The sequence below is a fragment of the Ictidomys tridecemlineatus genome, chromosome 5 (genome assembly GCF_052094955.1).
Source record: "Ictidomys tridecemlineatus isolate mIctTri1 chromosome 5, mIctTri1.hap1, whole genome shotgun sequence".
In the NCBI taxonomy this organism is placed as follows: domain Eukaryota; kingdom Metazoa; phylum Chordata; class Mammalia; order Rodentia; family Sciuridae; genus Ictidomys; species Ictidomys tridecemlineatus.
The window spans coordinates 144461534-144470984 of NC_135481.1; the positions used below are offsets into that span (position 1 = coordinate 144461534).

At 36.4% G+C, this 9451-nt stretch overlaps 1 long non-coding RNA gene across 2 annotated transcripts; it reads right to left on the reverse strand.

The window, feature by feature from the left end:
• Positions 1-781: 781 nt before the first annotated feature.
• Positions 782-8909, reverse strand: LOC110597653 (uncharacterized). Of its 2 annotated transcripts, XR_013439454.1 has the most exons (5): positions 8767-8909; positions 7296-7451; positions 6175-6241; positions 3163-3241; positions 782-1305 (listed from the first exon to the last, which is right to left on the reverse strand). It is a non-coding gene; the product is annotated as an uncharacterized LOC110597653 (long non-coding RNA). The 2 variants fall into 2 exon arrangements; XR_002483402.3 differs by lacking the exon at positions 3163-3241.
• Between the last annotated feature and the right edge of the window lie 542 nt (positions 8910-9451).

The following is a 9451-nucleotide window of genomic DNA, read 5'->3' on the forward strand; positions in this document are numbered from 1 at the left end:
CAATTTTAAAAGATCATGTACTATGTGTATATGCATTATAGCTGATGCAAAAACTTATCAATTGTTTATGGATATGTGTGTGTATGTGTATGTATAAACACAACAGAGATGATATTCAACAAAACATGCTTCATCCAGTTGAAATTTACAATTGGCAATGCTTTCCATTGGTCAATACCATTCGGAACTGATTGTTGATATTTTTCATGTTGCCTCTACACACCATTTACACAGAATTAAAGCATAATGTTAACCATGGTTACCTTTGAGTGGTTTTATCAGGAAAAAAGTGATCTGCATGTCACCCTTTCACATTTTAAAATTTATATTTATAATTTCTTGAATAATTGATAAAATATATAGTTTAAACAAACAAACCAAAAAAAAAGAAAGAAAGGAAAAACAGAAACAAAATTGAGTATGAAGTTACTCTGAACACTTTTCAACCTGTTGTTGAATATGTGTTTTTGTGAAACTCTGTTCTTATTGCTATAGACTTCCTTTATGATTTGCTTAGATCATGTATCAGTTAAAATATAAGTAACCAGTGGGTCTATTATATCAATTAATCCATGAAGTAACTTGATACTAACTATTATTTATTAAAATTATAAACATTTTCAGAACCATATGTAGCACACAATCAGAAATTTTCATCAAAATTATCTTACCAGTGTTTCAATGACACTGTTGTTCAAGAAAGTACTATAGGAATGCTTCTCTGTTTCTGAGATTCTTACACTTTAATTAGTAGCAATATGAGAGAAGTAAGCACAATACATTTAAAAATAAAAAGTATTAAATCATTTCAACTTTATTTCAAAATATTATTCTTCCACTTTTTCCTGACTATGAATTAAAATTTATAATAAATGAAGGACTAGAAAAACATGTTGCCTCCCTTTTATGGTTTAGATATGAAGTGTCCACCCAAAGTTCATGTGTGAGACCCTGCAAGGGGGGTTAGAGATGAAATAACTGGGTTATAAGAGCCTTAACCTAATCAATGTATTAATCCACTGATACAGATTAACTGGGTTGTAACTGTAGGCATATATGGTGTGGCTGTGGGGGGTGAGTCATTTGGGGTGTGTCTTTGGGGTATGTATTTTGTTCATGGGGAGGAGAGTCAGTCTCTCTCTCTCTCTCTCTCTCTCTCTCTCTCTCTCTCTCTCTCTCTCTCTCTCTCTCTCTCCTTCTCTGTCTCTGCTTCCTGGTGCCATGTCCTGAGGTGCTTTCCTCTGTCATGCCCTTCTATCACGATGTTCTTCCTCATATCTGGCCCAGAGCAATGGAGTTGGTCATCTATGGGGAAAAAAAAAAAAAAACTCTGAAACTGTGAGCCCCCAAATAAACATTTCCTCTTCTAAAATTGTTCTTGTCATGTCTTTTGGTCACAGCAGCAAACAACAACAACAACAAAAAAAAAACTAACTAGAAAACTCCCCAATATTTTCATTGTATTTCTTTGAATATTCAGAGATCTGTTTAAGAATGTTTAAACTATCTTAAAAATGGGATGGGAGGAAACTTTGGAAAATAAAAAAAAAAATATGTTAACTGTCACTTTATTTTTTCTTTAAGTATTGGGGATCAAACAGAGAGTTTCATGCATGCTAGGCAAGTACTCTACCATTGAGTTATATCCTAAACCACCCTCCCCTTTCTTAAACTTAGCTGAGTGAGTATAACATTGAAATTCAGGGTATATGCTCAGTAATATTGGAATTGATCAAATATTAAAAATGAATGATTCCTGTGTGATCAACCCACACATATATTTTGGAAATATTCCATTTATTTTAAATTCTTCTTATTATAGTCAATAACTTTTACTAGAAAAAAATATGAATTACAGAAAACTTGAATGAAAAGAATCATGTGTTGATAAGTATCTGTGCTCAAGGCTATATTAGGAATTCATAAAAATAAAGTCAAGTAAATATTTCTGCACATGCAGCTTTCTGGATAAATCTGTTTAAATGGTTGTAATTCAAGTGAACATTTCTCCCTGTTCAAATATGTGTCATTTGACTCAGAAAGAAGAGATGGATAACTAACGAAATGTTTCATCTAAACTTTGTTTTTTATTTAAATAACGAATAACTTCTTTTTTAAAAAAATAATTGTTAGATGTATTCAAATTAAAGAACAAAATAATTTGTAAAAAATGGTTGCTGATCATCCATAAATTTAATTTTAGTTCTAATGGTTCAGGACTATTAATTTTCACTAACTTTAACATGAACTCAAAAAATAGTTGTATTTATTAAATGGCATGTAAATAGAATCCAGTTTTGAATCAAGGATATTGAATAGTATAAGATCAAGTTGGAGGTAAAAGGAGGTTTGTGCAGGGAGTATCACATACTTTCTTCAAGAAGAGGACACTGTACTACCCCTGAAAAATATTACATAAGATGCATGAGAAACAATGGTACCCAGTAGTACATTAATGAAGTGTATCCACTAAGTGTATCAAATCTAAGGCTATAAATCCTCTACTAAGGCCACACCACCAAGTGCAACATTGATGTTAGTTTAGGAACCATTCTCAACAGTGATGTTCACTGACAACTAGAAATGGAAGGACATGAGTGAAGATGATGTTGATGGTGATGATGGCGAAGATGACAACAATGACTTTTAAGACTTACATAGCACTATGATGTATTGGACTCTGTTATAATCACTTTGTTTTTTTAAATTTAATCCTACTTAATCCTTCCAATGAAAGTCACTGAAACTCTAACAAAGACACACTTATCAAGATGAGGAACTCCAGAGAACCATGATTCTGTGAAAATCTTTGGCAACTCACATCACCTTACCTATACCAGCTCTAATCCTTTCAATTGTAAACCAAACTCTGCTTAGCAAATAATTATGATTGGAATAAACAGAGAAAGACAGGTCCAAAAATATTTCATGATAAACTAAAAACAGAAAATATCATAATTTATTTTATATTGGCATATATCATAATTTACATTTATATTAGCGTATAAGTGTATATACTAACCTATTTTGTCCATGGGGAGGAGAGTCTTAACCTATTATTTTTTTTATTTTCCAAAGTTTCCTCCCATCCCATTTTTAAGATTGTTTTAACATTCTTAAACAGAAATAAATATATTGTATATACAATTAGTGTATACTAACCTATTTCCATATAAGCAGACTACCTTCAGGTATGTATCTAGAACAGTAGCAACCACAAAAGCTGAAACACAGGATCTCACTGCTCAAAACAAGAAAAAGTATTTTTAAGTAAATTGTTTCCACTTTGTGAAAAACACTAGGTTAGCCCCTATACAGGAGACAAAAAGAATTAATATTGATCCTCAAGGAGCTGATCACCCAGTTACAAACACAATCATGAACTCATAGAACTATAGTGATGTAAGACTGAACAATGTCACATTTTTAATTAATTAAATGAAAAATCCCCAGTCATTTTCCTCTATTTTATGACTTCTTTTTACAACTTTCTTCCAGCTAGATAGCTTATCTCTCCTGCTGGGATTTTGCAATTCTTTGGGACTTTATTAAAGCATGCACCTCTTTGTACTGAGCCTGTCAAAACCTCTGTTTTCACATCTGTGAGATACCAAGGACCAACCTCAGAGTGTTGCTGTAGAATTAAGTCAATGAAAAAAAAAAAGTACATAATATTTTCTGGCACATAGTGACAATCATTGATAACTACACCCATATTACTGCTCTTACTACTATTATTATTATCTACCTCCATACTCAACTTCTTGAGCAGCTTTATCATCCTCATGTGATCATTTTAATAATTCTAATAACTCCTAGAAGACTTCTCTGAATGTTTTATACTTTCTCAAATAGGAATGATGAAGCATACGGTAACTGCCAAAGGTTAAATTAGTATCTAAGGGAAAAGTGTTTATGGTTTCGTCATGGTCTCAAAGTAAACATACTGATGAAGGTGAGTTGAAATGTATCAGGGTCTCATTCTGGGTGAAAAAATGAGGTTAAGGGGGCTGGGGCTGTAGCTCAGTGGTAGAGTGCCTGCCTCACATGTGTGAGGCACTGGGTTCAATCCTCGGCATCACAGGAAAAATGAGTAAATAAATAAAGGTATTGTGTCCATCTGCAGCTAGAAAATATTTTTTTAAATGAGGTTAAGGCATTAGTCATTGAAGAGTAACTAGAAAAGAGTCCTGTATCAAAGAATAGTAGTATTAGGTCTATACAAAAAGTGTATGTGTGTGTGTGTGTGTGTGTGTGTGTGTGTGTGTGTTAGGTATAGTGGAAAAGGGAACTCATTTAGAGAGTTACTCCCCTGTTTAGGTATGAAAATCTGAGAACCTCTACTAATTGGGGTAATAGTTATAAGATAAAAATCAGACTATAAGAGAAAAAAATTACAACCGGTTTAGATTACTGCTAACATCTAAAAGAAAAAATAATATTCAGAGGTGGAGGTAAGGTTTTGGGTTTGGACAGGAAAGAACAATTCAGATGAGAAAAGAAAAGAGAAAACAAGCTCATTTTCCTAAATGGGACCAGGACATGCATTTGAGATAAACAAAATTTAAGGTTTACAGGTTGTCAGATTGAACTTGTTTGCAATTTATTATCATGTGAGGCTGAATCTCTACCTAGAGAACTAGAAACAACTAACTCCCTAATTCAACTGGTCCTTGTCCTTTGTAAAGTTGGCATCAAGGTACATAAGTAATCAAAGGCCTTCAGCAAAGTATCTTGGTGCCCACATTAGTGAGGAGAGGGACAAAAACCAATTCAGCCACTCTTTTTTTATGATTATACAACCATGGCCTTGGGTCTACTTGGTTTCTTTGCACAGAGAGAGTTCTTTGGTGTTGAGATCAAAAATAGTCTTATCCTTTAATCTGCAGCAGTATTCTATCTTTGGAAGCAAATGAGTGAGGGACACAGAAAGGCATTGCCAGCTCAATACAATTCCCAGTAAATCGACAAGAGTTACGTGTGTTTCTACAGACTACATTGGTATGCAGGCAAATAGATCAAGGTACCCAAATTTGACCTAATATACAGGTTTCATATTATGCAAAGAGAAATAATTTTTTTTCAAAATGTAAGACCTTCAACAAGCCAGAAAACAAGTGTTTATTTAAAATATATTTTTTAGCTCTGATTCAGAGGAAAGACACCAGCCAATAACTGAATACCCACGAGGTCATCCACATGCTGAAGTCCCTTCCAGGAAAATTGGTTTATAACAGTAAGTTTACAAAACTATGTGTCCCCAAGTAGAGCTAAGAAAACTCCAAGGAGTATTCATTCCAATTCCATGACACAGCTCTAAATATAGAGCAGGGGAAATGCTTGTTCATGAAGACACATCAGATTCACTGGCCTTTCTAGATGTGGTACCAATGATACCTTAACTGAGATTATGCTCTTCCCTGTCCGGTTTTCTACAGCACTGTCTTGTTTGTTTTCTTTAATTACTTATGATCCAGGTCACTATTAGAAGCTGGGGACCAAGAGAAAATACTTATTTAGATATACATCTAGTTTGCCTGGTTTTTGTTTGTTTGTTTTTAAAGAGAGAGAGAGAGAATTTTTTTAATATTTATTTTTCAGTTTTTGGTGGACACAATATCTTTATTTTATTTTTATGTGGTGCTGAGGATCTAACCCAACGCCCCGCTCATGCCAGGTGAGCATGTTACCACTTGAGCCACATCCCCAGCCCCTAGTTTGCCTCTTTTACAAATAAGAAAACGGAAACGTGTAAATTTTTGCCCAAACTCTATTAAGAGAACACTGACTAGGACTATGGTCTTTCCAGAACCCAACCCATTTCTCAACTACCCTATTGCTTCTCATGTTGGAGATCTTCAGAAGAAAATATTGAGGGACTCTCTCAATCTTGGGATTTACAGGATAACTCATGAAGTTTGTTCCTGTTTGAGCTGGGCACAGGGAGGGTATGCTATAAAGGGGGGGAAAACAAGTCCAGCCACTTTTGTTGTGAGGAGATATTCTCAGAGTGTTCTCTATTTTATACATTCACTGGCACTGAAAACTTGTGTCACTGTGTACCCTCTGCAGAAGCATGGGCTAGAAGAGATACAGACACAGAAAAGCATAGAAAATTTTCCAGTAGCTCATGTCTCATCATCTCACGAGAAATTCCCTAGATGCAGCCCTTACCTTCTCTCTTTCCTTCTCCTCCTCACTGGGGCTGCTGTTTGTACATCTTCAGCTATTTTTTTCTCTGCTAAAATAAAATAAAATAACGTCAGCTCTTCATGTATGAAAGCTGCCAAATGATGCTATATATTCAAGAGCCCAGAGGATGGTGGAACTAAAGACCCAGTGGTCCTAGGAAGAGGAAGGAAGCAGTGGGCCAGGCAGAGGCAGAAGGGCATAATTGGGTTCACACTACTGTCTTCCTAGCAACCAGATCTGGAATGTGAAAATTGGAGTGGTAAATTTCTGAAATAATCAAAGCTTTACTTAAGTATAATGAATCTAAATATATCTTAAAATAATGAATTCAGTGATTCTGAAAGAAAAAACAAAAGAAAATTACCTTCTTCAAAATTGAATATGTTTACTAATAAGTCCAAGTTAGTATCACATTACATTCAAAAGCTAACCGTGATAAACTGAAAACAAATGTTTTAAGTTCATGAGGTGATGCACTGGCCTCAGTATCCTTCTAAAGAGAAGGTTAAACTGGTCAGTACTATATTTCCAAGAAACAGGTTTCCCAACTTACAACTATTTGGCTTTAGGTAGGCATGCTTACTTGAAAAATTCATAGAAAGTATCAAATATTAAATGCTTTCCCACCAAATGAGATACCTTCAAATTTTAACCTCAAGTAAAGTTCTCTAGAATGCCATTGTAGTAGAGTTGTATAGAACGGAATTTTTAAAATAGTCTGAATCAGTAATTTCTAAAATATATGTTCAAAAGTTAAACAAATATTGAGTGATCATAACCGGAAGAAGACTCTAAACTGGTGAACTTGAAGTGGAATGGAAGGAAACCCAGCTAAATATTAAAATCAGCTGATATGTATCTGAGTTTCAGTGTTGGTGTTTAAATAGAACATTCCTCGGGCATTTATGTCTCAGTTCTGATGTTTCTTCAGCCTGGGTGGAAGAAGACTAAGGGTATTTGAGCTTTCACATTTCCCTCTCTGCACATAAAACACTTAGATAGCTCTTTGGGTCTGGGTGCTCTAAACTCTCAGAATCTACTCTGGATACAGAGAGGCCTAAAGGGAGACAGATGCTTATGTCTGGGGATAGCTCAGATATTACCTTTCAGGAAGCCTCTTCAGAAAGTGAGAAGAGAGATCCAAAGTGGCAATCTGCAGTCAGAGGATTCACATTCAAGCAGGGTGATGCTCTTCAGCCAATCCAACTTGGTCATAACCCATCAAAGCCAATTGGGTTCCATGTTCTGTATTTCAAATCCTGACATAAAATGCAATAGTACAAAAGTTTTATCTATGCTGACACCCAGATAGCTACAAATGAATAATAATAACAGTCACATGCAATGGATCACAGAGCTGATGTGGTTCAGCCATTAGCACCTAAAACACTTGAATTCTCACCTTCTACTTAACGTTGCTTGTTTTAAAGTCGTATTACCAAAACATTCTCAGGAAAGCACTATATTTTTTGGTCTTGTGATAATCAAAAGTACTGTGGTGGTTTTTTTTTTAATCTTTTAAATCATACAATTGCACACATTTTCAGTCTTGCTTCCTGAGTTCATTTTTTTCCCCTTTAGGACCATTTCCAAAGATCTCAAGAAAATGAAAGAAACCACTGTGCGCAAGCTGGAATGCATGAAAACCATACCATCTCCTCCTAGAGGGCAAGGAACAGATCCCACAACTCTGTACTTGTCCCTCCTCTACCCCCTCAAGCCACATTTCCCTTCTGCACCCGCATAGCTTCCCCAGCCCCAGTCTGGCCTTGCTCCCTGGCAAAGGGGACGGTAGTTATATCTCCTGGGGCCAGGATGTGAGGCCTGGGAGGAAATGTTGTCTTTTGGGAAATAGCAAAATTGTGTGACTACATTAAAGTCAACACTATTTATCTTCACCTCTTGTCCTATGGGCTGACAAAGGGACACCACTGTTAGGCCCAGCCCCCGTGCACAGCTGCAATAGAAAGAAGGCAGGGACTGGTACTTTCAAGTGTCAGACCTTTTGTGCTGACTACTAGTTTATGAGGCTGATGTCAAGCATTGCAGTCAATGAAGTCTTTGTGCTAGGTGTACAGGGCAGGACAGTGGAAAAACTGCCCTCTCCTATATCCCAGGCCCATCCATCTTCCCCTCACCCTGTTTCTCAACTTTTCTGTCTCTTGAGCAGACAGAGAGAGGATCCCTCCTGGGTTAATGTACTGGAAAATTGCTCTGCATGTTTATGAGGGGGTCCCTTCCAAATGAAAGAAAAAAGGAAAGGGAAAAAAAAATGGGAAGAAGAGTCATTTTTCCCACTGAACTCATTGGCCTTAAGCTTGTGGGTCTGACCCTGATTAAGAAAATCTCAATGTCCTGCTAGGAGGTTTATTGTGAAGTTTGGCAGAACGCACTTCCGATTGAATTTTTTTATTATTTATAATCACAAAGTGGTTTTGGACAGCTCTCATCACCCACCCCACCACCAGCTCCTTGGACTCCAAAGGCACAGCATACATGAACACACACACACACACACACACACACACACGCACGCACACACGCACACACACACGCTCGGGTCCAAGCCCTTACCTTTGAAGAGGCCTCATCCACTCACATCCCTGGATCTATTCTCTTCCTCAGAGGAGCTGCTTTCCCCAAGGCAATACCCTATAAATAGCAAACATGCTGTTTTCCTACAATTGCGTGGAACATTGGACCATGTGAACTTTGCCATGGACGGATGTGGAAACCAGAGAAGGCTGCGTTACGTGATATCACTCACTTGCTTATTTTAACTTTTTTTTTTCTAGCTAAAAATAATATTCTTTATCTCTAACCTCCTCCCCCATTCCTGTGTATTATTCTTCTACAGGAGATTTTAGCCTAAAACAAAATGTCACATGAGTGGTTAAGACATCATCATCTATGTATGCTCCTGAAATGAAGGCCTGTAGTGGCACTAGGAGATTTTTCTAAAACCCAGCTGAGTTCTTCCAGTAACTTTCATGCAAAAGTCATGGGAAATGAGAACAAGGAAGTGTGAGAAATTACAGCCATTGTAAAACATGCTTTTTAGAAACCAGTAGACACACAGCAAGTATTCTTGAAAATGAAGAAAAAATAATAATTTAGCAGCCTGGTGCATTTTTTTCTTCCTTCAGCCAGTTTTATTTGATGCTTCTGTAGATTATTAATTTAGCTGGAGAAATTAGAGGTGGAAGATATTTACACAGGAAGACTCCACTTCTCTGGTAACAGGGAAAAAATATAACCA